This window comes from Staurois parvus, unplaced genomic scaffold (assembly GCF_062004578.1).
Source record: "Staurois parvus isolate SC_StPar_1 unplaced genomic scaffold, SC_StPar_1.0 ptg000154l, whole genome shotgun sequence".
Lineage (NCBI taxonomy): Eukaryota > Metazoa > Chordata > Amphibia > Anura > Ranidae > Staurois > Staurois parvus.
Window position 1 is genome coordinate 9,872,231 of NW_028317950.1, and position 20,113 is coordinate 9,892,343.

General features: G+C 41.8%; 1 protein-coding gene across 1 annotated transcript in view; it reads left to right on the top strand.

Moving 5' to 3' along the window:
- Positions 1-3,947: 3,947 nt before the first annotated feature.
- EXD3 (exonuclease 3'-5' domain containing 3) overlaps positions 3,948-20,113 on the top strand; it is a 392,849-nt gene continuing 376,683 nt past the window's right edge. The window contains exon 1 of the mRNA XM_089675029.1: positions 3,948-4,034. The gene's annotated coding sequence lies outside the window, so the exon portion shown is untranslated. The remainder of the gene's footprint in view (positions 4,035-20,113) is intronic.

A 20,113-nucleotide genomic window follows, 5' to 3' on the forward strand; every position in this document is an offset into this window, starting at 1 on the left:
TACAATATGTAGAAGCCATGTGAATTGTTGATGCCATATAAATACTTGTAATAATACTGACTATTTAGAGATATGATCTTCATTTGAGTCCTCTACCCTGCTGGACAGCCTTTTCTGTAGAATCTACTCAGCTGTGCCAGTGCACACCCAGATTCTATTTAAAGGGGAACTACAGTGCAAATGCTAAAAATTGCTGGCGGGTAGGCTATTATTTCAGAAGAGACTTTATGAATCTCTTCTGCAATAGACGTTCCTCTGCTACCTACCAAGTCCAGTGGCTGTATAAAGCCCTGTAGTACTGTAATATTAACACTAGACAAACAAACAAAAAAATACCTCCTGCGCTCAAAAGCAATGCATTGGCACCATGGAACTGTTGAATGGCCTATGAGTGGGTCAAAGATGGCACCGGCTGTGTTGCCCTCCGAAAGGTCAGTGGAAACCAGAAATGCAACTACAAAAACAGAAAAAACAGAAGCGACCTCATTCCCTGGACAAGTCCTTTTGGGAATAGATCATCCAAACGGCTGACATGTTTCGAGAGGTGATCCCCTCTTCCTCAGAGCCAATCCAGAATACCACTCAACTCTAGGGAAAGGGTAAAATAAATCAATAGAAAATATATATATACTATATAAAAGATGTATACATACATAGAAACTATATATGCATAAAAAGTTGTTTATCTTTATAAATATAAAAACAATATATATTATAATATAATAAAATAGGGCCGGAGCATAATTCTAAAATATATGAACAAACAAACAAGAGGCACTTGGACCCTCCAGCATGTAGGGTATGTGGGAAGGTGGGGGGGAGGGGGGACCAGGGAAAGAAATTTTCACCCAGCACAGGGGACTTGTGCTTTAAAGTCATACAGGTTGTACTTGGTAAAAATCAAGCTACAGAGCAATATTTCGTTTTGGACAAAGTAAGGAAAATTAAAATTTCAGATTTTTATTTCTGGGTGCACAAGGAGGAAATTGCCAAAAGCAGAAGAGTATAAAGTCCAGATTTAAATTTGGATCATAAAAACAAACACATTTCAGGGGGTTAAAGGGTCCCTCTTCATCAGGGCTTGGTACTGTTGAACACAGTGTGTAATGGACTGATAAAACAGGAAGGATCAAGAGGGTTTATTTCTATGGTTGCTCCGGGTGCCAATTACAGAAAATCTATCATTAGAATTTTTTTGTGACAGTTCTGTCCCCTATGGGACAGTGTACTTTTTCCCAAGTTGCCAAGTCCTTTTTAACCCTAGTTATTAGGTTTGACCTGCCCCCTCCTCTTTTCCTGCAGGCAGTGATGATGTCACACGTGGTGGGCTTCCTGTATTATACCTCCTGAAACTTCTTCAGAATATTGAGATGTATATTTGTATTTCAGACAGCAGACTCTGCGAAATGGGTGACACAGTAATTCATATTCATGGGACATGAGTGAAAGAAATAAGTAATGTGTGGGATTCTTCATAAAGTAAAGCTGGCCACGCATGCATCCATTTTTGGCCAATTTGTGCTTAACCAGCCGAAATGTGATCTATAGGTGAGCCTGCTGGCAACATCCAAATCAACAAAAATTGATTTTTCAATTGAGTTTTGTCGAAGATTCTTAGTAGAAAATTGTTAGCTAAACAATGCTAGGATCCAATAGAATCTATTACATTTTTTTTTTTGTATTTAGCACGCATGGTAACCAACCGTAATTTTACTGCTGGAGCTGGAAACGCAGCGCACCAGTACGTTGCCTCGCTCATGCACACTGTGCACGCTCCCTGGGGCGTGCAACAGTGCAACCAGTGACCGCTGTGTCCACTGAACCTTTTATTTTCTGCTATAAAATCTACCCAAGAAAGAAAATGTTAAAATCAAAATTTTTTTTTCAAAATTGAATTATTTTTTTGTTTATATTATAAAAACCCCAGTGGTGATCAAATACAACCCAAAGAAAGCTCTATTTATGGGGAAAAAAAATTATATAAATTTTGTTAGAGTAAACCTTAATCAGCAACAGAACCTGTGTAATTAATGTGTTCAGTTTTAAACGGATGAGGTGGCAACCCTAATCCAAAGTCATATCCAAGTTGCACCCATTCAAAGTTGCATCAAAGTCAATACTTTCCTATTGGCAAAAAAAAAAAAAGCATCAAAAATGTGTGTTCAAAAACAACAAATGTGCTGGAAAAACGCATCAATAATAACACGCAGAAGTGTGAACCTACAAAAGCCAAAATGTACTCTGCTACACATTTTTGATAAAACTATAGTAAAAATATTGTGTTTTTTTTCAAAATTTTAATTATTTTTTTGTTTATATAATAAAAATCCCAGTGGTGATCAAATACCACCCAAAGAAAGCTCTATTTGTGGGGAAAAAAATTATATACATTTTGTTTGAGTACACCTTAATTATCAACAGAACCTGTGTAATTAATGTGTTCAGTTTTAAAGGGATGAGGTGGCCACCCTAATCCAAAGTCACATCCATGCTATGAGCTCTGAGGAAGGGGGTTCGTCTCCCGAAACACGTCAGCTTATCCCCAATTGGGGCACAGCATTGCATTGACTACCATTGCGGACTATTCATACTGCTTTTATTATCCTTTGATTTGTAAGTATATATCTATTTGATTACACAATAAATATGTGGTGTACCACGGTAATGCACGAAGAGAGTGCACCCTTTTTTTGTTTTTGTTCAAAGTCACATTCAAGTTGCACCCATCCAAAGTGGCATCAAAGTCAATACTTTCCTATTGGCAAAAAAAAAAAAACATTAAAAATGCTTCAAAAATGCATGTTCAAAAACGACAAATGTGCCAGAAAACTGCATCAATAGTAACATGCAGAGGTGTGAACCTATAAAGGCCAAAATGTACTCTGCTACACATGTTTGATAAAACTATAGTAAGAAAAAATATTTTTTTCAGAATTTGAATTATTTTTTCGTTTATATAATAAAAAAACCCAGTGGTGATCAAATACCACCCAAAGAAAGCTCTATTTGTGGAGAAAAAAAATATATAAATTTTGTTTCAGTACACCTCAATCAGCCTCGCAACCTGTGTAATTAATGTGTTCAGTTTTAAAAAGATGAGGTGGCAACCCTAATCCAAAGTCACATCCAAGTTGCGCCCATTCAAAGTCGCATCAAAGTCAATATTTTCCTATTTAAAAAAAAAAAAAGAAAAAGCATTAAAAACGCATCAAAAATGCGTGTTCAAAAATGACAAATGTACCGGAAAAGCGCATCAATAGTAACACGCAGAGGTGTGAACCTAACATAAAGCGGTGAATGTGACTTTTACTAAAAATCCTCTGGCAGTGAATCAATCGCTATCATGCATATGCACCAGGGAAGATTCACCTGCATTGGAATTCTGGTGAATGTCAGATTCAATACTCTATAAAAGTGCAGAACTCTCACAAACCTATGGGGTGGAATTACAGCTCATTCACACTTATGCGACTTGTCACCCCCCATGTTTCTAATGGGTACCATTCATATCTATGCGACTTCAAAGTAGTTCCTGCACTACTTTGGCCTGGCTTTCATATGACATGAGGACCGTAGACTTCAATGTAAACCCTCCAAAGTTGCACCTGAATGTTGTACATGCGACTTGTGTGTGACTTTGTACAGCAAAAACAATTCTCCTTGGTCAAAGCCAGTCGCGTCATGTTGCACCTTAAAGTCGCAATGAAAATCGCAGGATTTTGAAGTGTGAATGGACCCATATCCAAAGAAATCTATAAGATAAAAAATATGGTTGCCCATAGCAACTAATGATCTCATAACTGTTACTTCTTGAGCCCGGATGTTCCTCCCAGCCACATAACAGAGGCTCCCCAACAAAACAGAGCTCTATGATGCTGCGTCCAGCGTCATGTTACCATGGAAACACCCAGCGTGCTCCGTACGCCCGGCGGCTTCACTCTGGCGGCAGTCCCTCACAGAAAGGTGTCCGGGCAGCGCACAGAGCCAAGACACAAAGGTTCCGGGCGAGGGATACGTGTGCGCACTGTGGAGAGGTAGGTGGCTCTGGGTTGTTCGTGAGGTATTGAGGGGGGGGGGGATTTGAGTGTACAGGGGTATCAATGGCGGAGGAGGTAGATGAATTAAAGGGAAGGAGACTTGTGTACAGCTGGTGTGGCAGAGTGACTTCCTGGGTTGGTGTCAGGCCAGGACAGCAGGATTTCATTACAGTCACCTGCAGTCAGGGGAAGTCCTATGTGTGCTGAGCTGGGGACATGATGACCCCCCCCTGCCCTGTATGGTGAGGAGGCTTCTCTGGGGGGAGGTAATAAAGTCCCAGACCCGACCTCCTCATACTCAGAGCACATATAGAGGCAGTGCTTATTTACTGACAACTGCACTTCATAGAGCCAGGGATATAAGCAGCTGAGGTTACAGGCAAATCCAAAACCCTTCTGGTAAATGTTACACTTGAGCCCACCCTTGAGTGGATCCCAATCTTTGCTGTTGGTTCTCTGAGAGGAGGGGTGGCTCCACTGACCAATCGTGAGACGAGAAAGGCAGCTGGGTGGGGCTAAGCATCTGTTTTACAGGAGAAGGTGAGATGTGCACGGAACTTCAGCTGCCACAATATCAGAGTATACTGGTCGCTCTGATAGAAGGTGACCACTGCTTATGATCTCCAAGATACACCCGTTCCTAACCTCGGAAACCACTAAGCAACTCATTCACTCCCTTATTATATCTCGCCTTGACTACTGTAACTCCCTCCTCACTGGCCTACCTCACCGCAGGCTATCCCCACTCCAGTCCATCATGAACGCTGCTGCCAGACTCCTCCACCTTACTAACCGTTCTGTATCTGCCACCCCCCTCTGCCAATCCCTCCACTGGCTTCCCATTGCCCAACGGATAAAATTCAAAACATTAACAATAACATATAAAGCCATAACACTGCCCCAAATTACATCACCGATCTTGTCTCTAAATACCACCCAAACTGTACTCTCCACTCCTCGCAAGACCTCCTACTCTCTAGCTCCCTTGTCTCCTCCTCCCATGCCTGTCTGCAGGATTTCTCAAGGGCTTCACCCATCCTCTGGAACTCCTTACCCCAATCTATCAGATTATCACCTACTCTGCTCACTTTTAGGCGCACTCTGAAAACCCATCTCTTCAGGGAAGCCTACCCCGACCCCAGCTACTACTGGAATCCTCTACTCTATCTACCACTTCATCCCCCACAGCTAATTACCTTTTGTACCACTAGCCCCTCCTCCTAGATTGTAAGCTCCAAGGAGCAGGGCCCTCTAATCCCTCTTGTATTGAACTGTATTGTCTCCCTCCATAATGTAAAGCGCTGAACAAACTGTCGGCGCTATATAAGTCCTGTATAATAATAATTTTTGTCATCCATTTCACTTACTTGGGCTTGTGACAGGTTTACTTTAAAGTGGAACTAAACTTTTAAAAGGACGTTAGTTCCACTTTAATACCCCTCCCACCCGTGTTAGCCAATTGGGTTGATTTACTAAAACTGGTGAGGCAAAACCAGCCAGCTTCCAGGTTTTCTTTTTTTCTGGAAAAGCCTATTGAACAAGCTGAGGTTCCAAGCTGATTGGCTACCATGCAAAGCTGCACCGGATTTTGCACTTCCATTTTCTCTGCTCCTAGTGTGCATGGACTCTTGGAGTGCCCTTACTCTGGATGAAGGAGCAACAGCGACCACAGCATTGTTAATCTGGGGGGAGGGGAGTGTTGGGTGGACTAGCAGATTTAAATACACTAACAAATTGAAGCCAAACTTCAGCTCATACTTTATAGGTAGTTACAGAAAACCATTTTTTTTTCCTTTTGGGATAAAGGTTTTACATAAATAAAAGCTGAACATTGTAAGCACCCATGTCAGTGGTGAATGGTTTGACTCAACCCTCTAACTGCAAAAAGAGGACTTGTCTACATTTGCAGCTGAGGACCAGTAAAATAGGTGATTGAGCTGTCGTTTTACCTCCCCCCCCCCCCCCCAGGCATCCTGCCTAAAGCTAATGCATGCCATACGCAGGCTGAATTCTTTAAAAAATCGGAAATTTTGTGCTTTTGGTAACCCGATGGTGCCACCATTGATTTTCGAAGTTCAACCAAGCAAGCCTCCTCATGTTGCAACAGAAAAGAATTTTCGTGGCCAAGAATGTTCTTTTCTTTCCAGGTCACAGCTTTATATTACTCTCATGATTCTCCCATCATTGATTTGAAATTCGTTCGTTTTTCAAAAAATTTCCAACATGCCCGATCACTCAAATTCGATGGTCACATGAAAATCGGCCGTTTCTGTGACCCACTTATGGTGCGAAATTTAAATGAAAATTCATAGAAAAGATTTTAGAAAATTTTTTCGGAATTTGACCCGTATGGCATGCCTCCCAGGTGAGATGGTAAACATGCTGTAGGTGTGGCAAATTGTCACGTCATATTCAAGGCAGCATCACTGCCAAATGGGACCCACTCATGTGAGTGCGGTCACATTGCAACTGTATGGAATACACATGGTTATGTCACAGCTGTGCAGGCTTTAAAGGGATTCAACTGCACTCTGAAAAGCGATGTGCCGCCTGTCACTATTCAGAAGACAATGTAAGTGTAAACAAGCTGTTTTTTTTTTTTTATCACACTCCGTGGGCCGGATTAAAAGGTCCGCCGGGCCGTAGTTTGCCCATTGCTGGGCTAGACTGTAGTAATGGCCAGCAGCTGATCTGTTGACTTCAATATCTTCTATATCACTGAACTGGCAGAAGTATAAGGCTCAAGTCACATCTGGGCGTTTTGAATTGCCACGATTCTGCCCACGATCCCAAAACGCTGTGCAAAAATGACAAATTGCACCACGGCACCTAAAATGCAGTCCGCTTCTGCCACAATTGTCACGTGAAGCTTGTCATCCACAAAGGAGCAGGAGCTTCTTTTGGGGCAACACGCTTTGTACGATGCGGTTTGCGCGATTGCAGCGTGATTTATCGCTGCAAAATCACACTGCGTTTTAGGTGCCATTTAAAATGAATGGCACCTGAACACTCGTAGTGCAATTTGTCATTTTCACACAGCGTTTTGGGATCGTGGGCAGAATCGTGGCAATTCTGCTTGCAATTCGAAAGTGCCCAAATCTGAATGGAGACTAAGGATCTGGCTGTTGTTTGACTCTTAACAGAGAAGTTTAGGAATAAAAAAAACAAAAATAAAAACCTATATACTCACTTAGGAGGATGCAGCATCAATCCAATGTTGCAGCTGTCCCTTGCAGGCTCTAAGACCGAGAACTGAGCGATCAAAGACCACTGATCGCTCAGTTCTCGGGTCCGTTCTGGAGCAGTCTAGGCTTCTGGGTGAATCCTGACATTAAAGTCAGGATCTCTCCAGAGTCTGAACCAGCTGAGTGACGTTGGCCGGCAGCAGATTTTACCCCGCTATTGGCTGAATACAGGTCACAGGAGTGCAGAACTAAGTGCATTCCTGTGACCCACAGCAGTATCTACTTTAATGCTGCATGCTTGTTCCAGGCCTGCATCTCAGGAATTATGGAATCCATTCCATAATGAAAACTTTTGGCTGGAGAGACTTTCAGAAAAGTGAATCTCTTTGCTATGGTTACAGCATTTTGCACTCTTTTCACTGCTATAGTGACTAAGCCAGGCCTGTCAGAATACGTGACCCTTTCCTGTCTGTGATGGTTTCATTTCTCCTGTAGAGAATCACAGCTCAAACTGAAACTAATTGTGTGCTAGAAGCTGCCCGCAGGACGTTGTAGGAAGAATTCATTGGCCATAAATCAGGTTAGATTTAATTGCTGTAAAAGAATCAAGAACCAGGCTGCTTATATATGGCATCCATTACAACTATTATTATTATTATACAGGATTTATATAGCGCCAACAGTTTGCTCAGCACTTTACAATATAACGGGGGAGAATACAGCAACAATACAGTTCAATAAAAGAGGATTAGGAGGGCCCTGCTCCTTGGAGCTTACAATCTAAGAAAGAATTACAGACTATGATGGCTGTTATAGGGTTGTAAATCTGTCTTAACTCACAGGGCCAGCAATTGTTAATAGGCTTCTCTGAAAGTGTCTAATAATACTACCACTTCAGAATAATACCTGTCCTTCTATTGTGCTCTTTTTGAGTATCCTGCACCCCTAAATCCTCTCTTCTAGATTTCAGTTTGGCAGTAAAAGTTAAAAAGAGTAAAGTTAGTGGCACCCAATTTATTTTCCACCCCACCATACAACTAGGGATGAACCCTGAGGTTGAAATGTTAGTCTGCCTCACTGTTAGGGCCCTTTCACACGGGCGTTCCATTTTTTTCATCAGTTCAGTCTCGTTTTTTTCCACGAAAAAATGGATCAGTTGATGGATCAGTTTTTCATCAGTTCACGGATCAGTTTTTCATCAGTTCGCGGATCAGTTTTTCATCAGTTCGCGGATCAGTTTTTCACCAGTTCGCAGATCAGTTTTTCATCCGTTTACGTCCGTTTTTCATCCGTTTACATCCGTTTTTTATCTGATCTTTGTTTTTAATGGAAGAAAAATAGCGGAGTTCCAGCTGAAAAAAAAATAAAAATCAGCAGCTACAAAAACTGTAGCTGCTGACTTTTAAAATACAGCCACTTACCTGTCCCTCGGTGAAGTGGTGTCCTCACCACGGCTGGTTTCACCGGCCGTCTTCTCTTCCTGGCACCGGCATTTTTAGTGTGGGCACCCGGCTGTAACAGCTTGTGGCTTCACAGCCAGGTGCCCACTGCACATGGTTGAGAAGCGCTGCGCTTTGTTAATGGCCCCATAGTCTTCTGGGACCTGTCACGTGTCCCAGAAGACTACGGGGAGGGAGGGGGGAGGACAACATCCACTTCCAATCACGTTAGGCGATCACAGCGGAAGTGGGAGCGGGTACCTGTCAAATTTGGGTACCCACTCCCCCCACACCCCAAAGGTGCCAATCCTTAATGGGGAGCGGGGGACAAAGACTTAAAGCGGAACTTACTTTTGGGTGGAGCTCCACTTTAACGGATGTAAACAGATGATCATCCGTTTACATCCACTAATCCATAGAAATACATGGGTGTCCGTTTTTATTCCATAAATGGGCATAAGGAACGCCCGTGTGAAAGGGGCCTTAGGGTTTACTCTGCATCATCAGGAGCATTATACCTGGATGTATCTGATTCAGCTACTTTTGAGTCACAGACCTGAAAAAGACATGACTTTGCAGGTTAGAGACTCAGAAAGCATTGAAGAAAATGATACTTACTCCCCGCTCTCTCCTTGTAAAAGTGAAACAGAACTCTCTCAATCAGCGTTAATGCAGGCCATACATGGGTCGAATTCCAAACGAATTTTTTTTAGAAAATTGGAAATATATTGCGTTTTGTAAGCCGATGGTGCCACCATTTATTTTGAAATTCAACCAACCAAGCCTTCAATTTCTTCTCATGTTGCTACAGAAAAGAATTTTCGTGGCCAAGAATTTTTCTTTTCTTTCCAGGTCACTGTTCATGCTTGTTCCTTTTTCGTTTTTATTTCTCGCATGATGCGCGCAACATTGATTCGAAATTCATTTCTTTTTCAAAAAATTTTCAACATGCCCGATCACTCAAATTTGATGGTTACACGGAAATCAGCCATTTCTGTGGCCCACTAGTGGTGCAAAATTTGAGCGAGAATTCTTAGAAAAGATTTTCGAAAGCAAAAATTCTTTTTGAATTTAACACGTGTATGGCCAGCTTAAGGCTCTGTACACACTAGTGTTTTTTTAAGTTAACAAAATGCTGGTAATAGTTTTTTTTAGGAGCGTTAGTGTTTTATTAGCGTTTTTACAGTACATGTAGAAAAAAAATCTAGTATAAAGCTGTTAGGAGCATTGCGTTTTTTTTTTTCGAAAACAAAAACATTTTTTTGTTTTGCTCCTAGATGCAGAAGCTCAAAAAATTCTTATATCCTAAAGTAGTGTGCATGGACACACACAATAACACTCTTTAGCTTCTAGAAACAGAAAAAATGCTAATAACAGCTTCTAGGAGCTTAAAAAAAAAACAAACACTAGTGTGCATGGAGCCAAACTGTTTTTAATCCTTATGTGGCTACCGGTAGCCTTTGTAAATAGATTGGAAGGTATGTTATATTGTTTAAATATTTAATTTTTTTTACATTTCTTCAGTTGCTTCCTGGTTTCTGGCCTAGGCCAAAATTATGTCATACCTCCCAGAAGTCTTCATGGATATTTTTTCATAGGGAGGAGGGACTTTTTCAGCTAAGCACACCCTCCTTCCTGCATGCCTGAGCTAAAAGCAGATGAATTCCTGGAAGTAAATGCTACAGGAATAATCTTCCCTTACTCAAGATGGTCGTAGCTAGGAAGTGTTTTTCAAAGTGATTTCTCAACAAAGTTTGAGTTTGCTTTGAATATTAACCACCTCCCACTTGGCCTATTGTAAATAAAAAATGCCTTGGCGGGAGCACGGTTACTCCAGGAGGATGTCCTTCCATTCGTGGGCTCATGTGCAATCTGTGATCTATGGTGTCCACTAGACACAGCAATCACATGTCAGTTGTCAGCAATAGCTTTCATTTATAGCCATTGTGTGTACTATTGTGATCTATGTGATTGGTCACAGTGATCACATGGTAGAGGGGCCAATCACAGTGGACCTGTACCCTGTGATAGCTCTGGTCAATTATTATTATTGTACAAGATTTGTTTAGCGCCAACAGTTTGCACAGCACGTTACAATGTAAAGGGAGACAATACAGCAGCAATGCAGTTCAATTCAAGAGGGTTAGGAGGGCCCGGCTCCTTGGAGCTTACAATCTAAGAGGGAGGGGCTGGTGGTACAAAAGGTAATAACTGTGGAGGATGAACTGATAGGAGGAATTGAAGTTTCCGTTTTTAGCTGAAGGCAGGATAGGTTTCCTTGAAGAGAGAGGTTTTGAGAGATCGCCTAAAAGTGGGCAGAGTAGGCGATAGTTGGATAGATTGGAGTAGAGAGTTCCAGAGGATGGGGGAAGCTCTGGAGATGAGCATGGGAGGAGGAGACAAGGGAACTAGAGAGCAGGAGGTCGTGGGAGGAGCAGAGAGGACAATTTGGGTGATATTTGGAGATAAGATTGGTGATGTAATTTGGGACAGAATTATAAATGGCTTTATACGTTATTGTTAATGTTTTGAATTTTATTCGTTGGTCTATGGGAAGCCAGTGGAGGGCTTGGCAGAGAGGGATGGCAGATATGGAACGTTTTGTAAGGTGGACGAGTCTGGCAGCAGCATTCGTGATTAGGTGTACCTCGGTTTACAAATGCCTCGGTTAACGTAATTTTCGGTCTCCGATTGAAAATCCATTGAAAATAATGCCTCGGTTTACAAATTTCTTCCGCAAAACAAAGTGTATGTCAGTGCCGATTTTTCAATGCAATTTCCGGCTTTTTTTTTTTTTCTTCACTATAGCTCACAGAATTAGCTGTCACTTTCCCTGGAGTTAAAGGAAACTTTGTTTCTTTTAAGAGACTAGAAATAAACTAAAAGGAAACGTTCTTTCTATTAGCTGAGGGGAAAGTAACAGCTGAATCTCTGAGCTATAGTGAAGAAAAAAAAGCAGTAATTACATTTGAAAACTGGCACCATAATAAATTAAAAAAGGTTGTGGGGTCCTCCCTCCATTCATACCAAGCCCTTCGGGTCTGGTATGGGTTTTGAGGACAACTCCCACGCCAAAATGTAAAAAAAAATGGCGTGGGGGTCCCCCCTAAAATCCATACCAGACTCCTTTGTGAGCATGCAGCCCAGCAGGTCAGGAAAGGGGGGGGGACGAGCGAGCACCCCCCCTCCTTAACCATACCAGGCCACAAGCCCTCAACATGGGGGGGTGCTTTGGGGCAGAGGGGGCTCCCCCCCCCAAAGCACCTTGTCCCCATGGGCCCCCTGTCTTTAACAAGGGGGCTCCCAGATCCCGGCCCCCCCCCATGTGAATGAGTATGAGGTACATGGTCCTGCTACTCATTCACAAAAAAACAAAAAGTGTAGTGTGAGAAAAGACAGGACACATTCTTTGACAAGTCCTTTAATAAAAGAATGTCCGACAATGGCCCCCGGGTTTCTGCCTGCTCCAGTGACAGTTCTTAAATATGTAAGGGGTGGGGCCACCCGGGGGCATGTAACCACACCCCACGTGTCACTTGTCTCCCCCCCCCTTTCCTGACCTGCATGCTCGGATATTGGTCTGGTATGGATTTTGGGGGGGACTCCTACGCCATTTTTTTTAAAAAATGTTGGCGTGGGAGTTCCCCTCAAAATCCATACCAGACCCGTAGGGCTTGGTATGGATTGGAGGGGGACCCCACACCGTTTGTTTAGTTATTTTTTTAATTGCCGGCAATTATTTTACATTCAGCTGTCAGTGGGGAACCCCGCTGACAGCTGAAACATTAACACATGGTTGTCACTAGAGATGAGCGAATCGAACTTGGCGAAGTGGAATTCGTTTCGAATATTAGGAAAAATTCGATTCGCACCGAATCCGAAAATTAGCAAACTTCGGATGCACGAATCGAATTTTTCCCGATCGGCCGATTTTCATCCCTTCTACAGCCGGCAAAAAGTGTCCCTGCAGAGAGCTCCGCTATTTCTGACAGTTCTCTGACAGTTCCTTCACATTTACAGCGGTTGAAACATTGTATCTATTTGTTTCCATTTAGGATACAGATGTTTTTATTCGGAAACAAATAGATACAATGTTTCAACCGCTGTAAATGTGAAGGAACTGTCAGAGAACTGTCAGAAATAGCGGAGCTCTCTGCAGATACACTTTTTGCTGTACTGGAATTCTTCTTCTTTTCATTCTTCTTCTTCTTCTTCTTTTCATTCTTCTTCTTCTTCTTTTCATTCTTCTTCTTCTTCTTTTCATTCTTCTTCTTTTCATTCTTCTTCTTCTTTTCATTCTTCTTCTTCTTCTTTTCATTCTTCTTTTCATTCTTCTTCTTTTCATTCTTCTTCTTCTTCTTTTCATTCTTCTTTTCATTCTTCTTTTCATTCTTCTTTTCATTCTTCTTCTTCTTCTTTTCATTCTTCTTCTTCTTTTCATTCTTCTTCTTCTTCTTTTCATTCTTCTTCTTCTTCTTCTTCTTTTCATTCTTCTTCTTCTTCTTTTCATTCTACTTCTTTTCATTCTTCTTCTTCTTTTCATTCTTCTTTTCATTCTTCTTCTTTTCATTCTTCTTCTTTTCATTCTTCTTTTCATTCTTCTTTTCATTCTTCTTCTTCTTCTTCTTTTCATTCTTCTTCTTCTTTTCATTCTTCTTCTTCTTTTCATTCTTCTTCTTCTTTTCATTCTTCTTCTTCTTTTCATTCTTCTTCTTCTTCTTCTTTTCATTCTTCTTCTTTTCATTCTTCTTCTTCTTTTCATTCTTCTTCTTCTTTTCATTCTTCTTCTTCTTCTTTTCATTCTTCTTCTTCTTTTCATTCTTCTTTTCATTCTTCTTTTCATTCTTCTTTTCATTCTTCTTTTCATTCTTCTTTTCATTCTTCTTTTCATTCTTCTTCTTCTTCTTCTTCTTTTCATTCTTCTTTTCATTCTTCTTCTTCTTCTTCTTCTTTTCATTCTTCTTCTTCTTCTTCTTTTCATTCTTCTTCTTCTTTTCATTCTTCTTCTTCTTCTTCTTTTCATTCTTCTTCATTTTTCTTTTCATTCTTCTTCTTCTTTTTCGTCATCGACTTAGTCATAAGTCGATGACGAAACGCGTCAAGGTGGAGTGACGTCGAGACGTTTTCCCGGAAACCGGAAGTTACCTGGCGGCCATTTCTGATAAGGGAGAGATCGAGCAGGAGCAACGGGTTGTGTCTCCCTGGATGACCGTGAGATTCCTATGCCTTCTGTACTCCCTCTAATGCGGTTAAAAAGCTTTGGCAATGTGAGCAGTTTTAATAAAGTGTATGTTACTTATTTTATTGGCGGTATCACACTATGTCCTGTGTTTTTTTGTGGTGACACTGGGAGCAAAGTGTCTAAGGAATCCAGAGAGTGGGGTGGCTGCGTGATACAGCAGAGGTTCCTGAGTGGATCAGCCTGTGAATTTCCTGGATGACTCCAAAGCCCATTATATTGGGAAGTTGGTAAGGGTATCCTCACTGCTTTTAGAAGTGGATACACCCTTTTTATTTTGGAGTTTTCTGTGATGTGGCACTGAAATAGTGTTATGCACATTGAAGTGGTTTTTCACTGATCACGTGTGGTTCACGTTTTTTCACAACTTTTACTTATTTTCACTGGAGGAAACATAGATAAAGCTTATTTGATAAAGGTTAATGCACTATATGAGTTTTCTTTTTTTTGAGGTGGACTAATTTTGAACACCGTTGGAGTTATTGATGGGACATTTTGCGTATTTACATAAAAATCATAGTGGACTTTATATTGGTAGTGGATTTATTTTACAATAATTGGGTATCTATATGATTATAATTTGCTTTGGAACATTTGTTAATAACACTGTCATATATACAGTTTGGTACACCTTCAGGGGAAGGTGTTGTTTGTGTTATAGGGCAATTATAGTAGGATAGGAGGTGGTTGATTTCTAAGTATTTTAGTAGCGTTTACTTTTTTCTGACCTCCGGAATGGATTAATTGGTTTTCGTTATACAAAATTTTTCGCTATACAAAAAGTCCTGCAGAACGAATTCAATTTGTAAATTGAGGTATGCCTGTAGACTGAAGAGGGGATAGCCTGCGATTAGGTAGGCCAATGAGGAGGGAGTTACAATAGTCAAGGCGAGAGATAACCAGGGAGTGAATAAGTTGCTTAGTGGTTTCAGAGGTTAAGAACGGGAGTATCTTGGAGATGTTCTGGAGGTAAAGTCTACAAGATTTGGACAGTGATTGGAATTGGGGCTGAAAGGACACATGGAAGTCCATCAATCACAGCATTACAGTAGTAAGCAGGGTTTCATGAATTGAACCTGTTTAAAAAAAACTGTTTTTGAGATTGTTTACCTATTACAGCAATGATCACTGTAATATGCAAAGTGTGAAAAAAATCACTATGATGACATACTTTGGTCAATATGTAAAAAAAAAAACAAAAACAAATTGTAATTTACATACTGTCACTAGCCAATGTCCCTGATAGCTACCACACCAGTCATATGGTGATTCTGTACTGCTCTGGTGACAGTAAGTAAAAGAAAAAAAATTTAAAAATGGGAAAAAACACAAATTTTATTTATTTTCTTCATTGGCCAAAAAATTGTGACAAAAAGTTACAACTTCAAAAAACTCACCATGACTCCTACTGAATACCTATAGTAGAACTACTGCTACAGGGCAACAGGGCTGCGCAAAATCACATATATTTGCGCAATTTGCATTTTCGGGTAGGGGGCGCGCTCTGCCTTAGGTGGCTACAGATGTCCATCACCGGTCCTGGTCACAGATTCCCCGCCGGCACCCGGTGATCACTGAGTAACACTGACAGGGGAGAGACCTGTGTGTAAACAACACAGGTCTCTCTCCTGCCAGCAAGAACATGCTACTGTGTATTTCTCTGCAATATTTCTTTCGATTACTGCAACTCCCTCCTCACAGGCTATCCCCACTTCAGTCGATCCTGAATATGGCAGCCAGACTCATTCACCTTACCAACCGCTCCGTTTCCGCCACCCCCCTCTGCCAATCCCTCCACTGGCTTCCGATTGCGCAACGGATCAAATTCAACATCCTATCACTGACGTGCAAAGCTGTCCACCACACAGCCCCGAACTATATCACTGACCTAATATCCAAGTACCGCCCGACACGCACACTCCGCTCCTCACAAGACCTCCTTCTTTCTAGTTCCCTGGTCTCCTCCTCCCATGCCCGCCTCCAGGACTTCTCCAGGGTGTCACCCATCCTCTGGAACTCCCTGCCCCAACCCATCAGATTATCACCTACTCTACTTTAGGCGCACCTTAAAAACCCACCTCTTCAGGGAAGCCTACCCCACCCCCTGCTAATTTCTCGACCTCCTCCACTCTTCCTACCACTCCATCCCCCACAGCTGTCTCCACCTGTACCACTATCCCCTCCCTCCTAGATTGTAAGCTCGAAGGAGCAGGGCCCTCGAACCCCTCGTGTATTGTATTGTATTATTATTGTACTGTCACATGTTCTGTCTCCCTTTGTAATGTACAGCGCTGAGCGAACTGTTGCCGCTTTATAAATACTGTATAATAATAATAATAATAATACACAGCAGTATGTTTCCCCAGTAAAACACACACAGCACACAGTTAATCCTTTGATCGTCCCAGATGGTACCCTTTCCTGCCCAGTGTCATTAGTACAGTGTCAGTGCTTTTTATTATTTGTTTATTATGATCACTGTATTAGGCTAGGTTCACATACGTGTGGGTGGTGCTGCTGCGGATCCGCACAAAAATCCGCCTGCACAGAGGAATGTGGACCTGTGGGGGGGGGGGTGCCACTAATTTTAATGGCACGCCGCCTGCACTGGAAATCGCAACCATACTGGGAACTGAGGTTCCCATGCGGGCTGCGTTTTCCTAAGAATTGTAGGGACTTCTTACCTTCGTGTCCCGGGGCACGGGAGTCCATTCAAATGAATGGGCTCTCGTGCCTGCGCAAAATGAGTACCGCAGGAATGCAGATATGTGAACCAGGGGTTAGTGTCATTGGGATGTCAGTGCCCACCGCAGTCCCGCTAAAAGTTGCTGATCGTCGCCATTACTAGTATAAAAAAATAAAATTCCAGTATATATACCGCCATTTTTAGACGCTATAACTTTCACGTAAACCAATTAATTTACATGTATTGGGATTTCTTTTTAGCAAAGACATGTAGCAGAATACATTTTGGCCTAAAATTATGACACAATTTGTTTTTTTTTTTACATTTTTTTACTGGATGTTTTATAGCAAAAAGTCAAAAATATTTTTTTTTCAAAATTGTTGGTTTTTTTTTTTTATAGCGCAAAAAATAAAAAATGCACAGGTAATCAAATACCACTGAAATAAAGCTCTATTTGTGGAAAAAAAGGACATTAATTTCATTTATGTACAATGTTGTATGACCGTGTAATTGTCAGTTAAAGTAACAGATCTATCTGTCCCCAAAAAAGTATTAAAATGTCATATAGGTACAGTGTTGCATGACTAATTGTCATTCAAAGTGTGACAGCACTGAAATCTTAAAATTACCCTGGACAGGAAGGGGATGAAAGTGTCCAGTATTGAAATGGTTAAAGATTACGTTAAATAGCGGTTTCAGTTTGTGGTACTCTGATCCATTTTAACCGGTTCCATGCCGCCATATAGCAGAAATACTGTTACAGGGTGGCACGGGTATGCAAAATCACATATATATATACGTGATTTTGCAGTTCCGGGTAGGGTGGCGCGCGTATGGCTTCAGCTGTCAATCACCGGGTCCTGGCCAGTGATTACCCACTGGCACCCGGTGGTCGCCGAGTATCTCCAACAGGGGAAAGACCTGTGTATAAACAACACAGATCTCTCCCCTGTCAGCTCCTGCACACTGCTTTGTATGGCTCTGCATGGCATAGTGAAACAGCACACAGTTAACCTTTTGATCTCCCCACATGTCAACCCCTTCCTGCCCAGTGTTTTTTATTAACACTGATCACTGTATTGGTGTCACTGGGGATGTCAGTGACACCAAGTCAGTTCCCACCAGTGTCAGAAGGCCTGCTGCAGTCCCGCTATAAGTCGCTGATCGCCACTATTACTAGTAAAAAGTGAAAAAAAAATACATTATCTATACCGCCATTTGTAAACGCTATAACATAAACCAGTTAATTTACACGTATTGTATTTTTTTTTTTTTTTTTTTTTTAGCAAAGATATTTAACAGAATACATTTTGGTCTAAATTTATGACGAAATTTGATTTTTAAAAACATTTTTTACTGGGCATGTTTAATAGCAAAAAGTAAAAAAAATTGTTTTTTTCTCAAAATTGTCGGTCTTCTTTTGTTTATAGCGCAAAAAATAAAAAACGCACAGGTGATCAAATACCACAGAAAAAAAGCTCTATTCATGGGAAAAAAGGACATAAATTTTATTTGGGTGCAGCATCGCATGACCGCACAATTGTCAGTTAAAGTAACACATTGCCATAACGCAAAAAAAGGCCTGGTCAGGAAGGGAGGTAAATCCTCTGCAGGGCAATTGGTTAATTCCACTTTTACAACTAAGCAGGTATGACAGCTGAAGGCTAGCCCCAGCTGTATATAATCTATGGTCCCGCCCCCACGCTGAGTGTCTCCATAGCAAGCCACCCGCTATGGGGCACTCCTGCGGGCTCGCTCCCGAGCCGGGTCTCTGTGTCCATAAGACACGCAGTGAGGAGCTTGGCTGTTATTGATAGCAACTACCAATGGTTCCCGCTGCTGCGTCTGAGCCAATGAGGAGAGAGAGAGCCAAGAGAGCCTCTGCTCTTGTGAAAATTGCTGGATCAAGATCGGTCTTAGGTAATTATGATAGGGCTGGGGGGATGCTGCGTATTGAAGGTTTTTACCTCAAACAGTAACTCCACTTTTGTAGGAGAAAAATGGCATATAAAAAAATATAGCATACAACTGCGACACAAGTTCTATTGTAATTGAAAGGTATTAAAAATTTCCTTTTCATTCTGCAGCTCTGTAATTTTCTGTACAACGCAATGCAATATGGCTACCTGGAGGCGTTCTGTACACTGAAGGTGTACAGAACGCCCCCCAGAAACATAATATCCTGCTTGTGTGATTGGCTCATTGATTTTCCCAGAAGTCTTCACTAAGATACAAGTCAGCTTTCAGGCATCCCCTGCAATAAAAATTTCATTTTTGGTGAGATACTCCCAATAATAAATCACGTCTAAAGGGATGCAGACCCTGCCATGTTCCTCTTTAGACCCCAGCAAGTGCAGCAGCTGATTGATAATTATGAAACCACTTCCATACAGACTCACTCATGGACACAAGAAACAGTGCTTTCTTCAGAATAACAAAAGATAGGAATCTGCAAAGTGTAGTAAAATTCTTATAATGTACATAGATCACCCAGTGGGGAATTATTTCACACAATAAAAGTGGAGTTACTCTTTAGGAAGAGAATGTGTTAAGGTAAAAAACCTTCAGCCTTTAGAACCACTTATTCTTGCATTATATGCCACCCAGTGAGGGCTTAATGGCTTCCGGTGATAGAAATGAACAAATGTTTTACTAACAGTAATGGTCAGTCTTATGCCTGCCTGCCCTCACAGCCGCCAGGCTTTTCTACACTGACTCTTCTGACAAGCAAAAGTGACAGACCTGTGTATAGTGCGCGTTCACACTGGAATACGGTGCGGGAGAGCTCTGTTCCCGTGTGGCTTCCTGCACCGCATTCTGATCACAATGCCCTTGCGAACTGCTGTGGGAGTCAGTTAAAGTTAACAACAACCCGATTTCAGGTTGCAAACATATTTGGTTGGCCCGCACAGACCGCATGGTACCAAGTACCATGCGATGCGGTTGCCGTGCGTTTAGAAATGTAGTGCAGAAAGAAATTTTGAGAAATCCCATCGCACACGTTCCTGCATCACAAAATGGCTGTCTGTGTAGATGGGTGCTGCAGTGACTACTGGCTGAAACCAAGAAAAGTCAGAGCGAAATAAATGTCACCAGCACACCGTGGATCTACAACAAAGGTCCAAAGCTTTAATCTGCACTCACATAGGTACAGCAAAGCAACGTTTCGGAGTCTCGCAGGACCCCTTCATCAGGCATGTGATGTCACGTCAAACGTTGCTTTGCTGTAACTATGAGTGCAGATTAAAGCTTCGGACCCTTATTGGAGATCTGCGGTGTGCTGGTGACATTTATTTTGCTCTTAAAAAAAGTAGTGCACTCGCTACTTTTGGTGCAGTGCGATCTCATCCCATTCAAAGGAATAGGCATGAAATCGCACCGCATAGACCCGCATATGAATCGAGATTCATATCACAGCATAGTGTGAACCGGCCCTAAGAATTTTTTGTAGAGAATGGGGAAGGATTATCACCTCTTTTGTTGTGGTCTGTGCTTGCATTGGGGATAGCTGTCACTGTACAAGGATG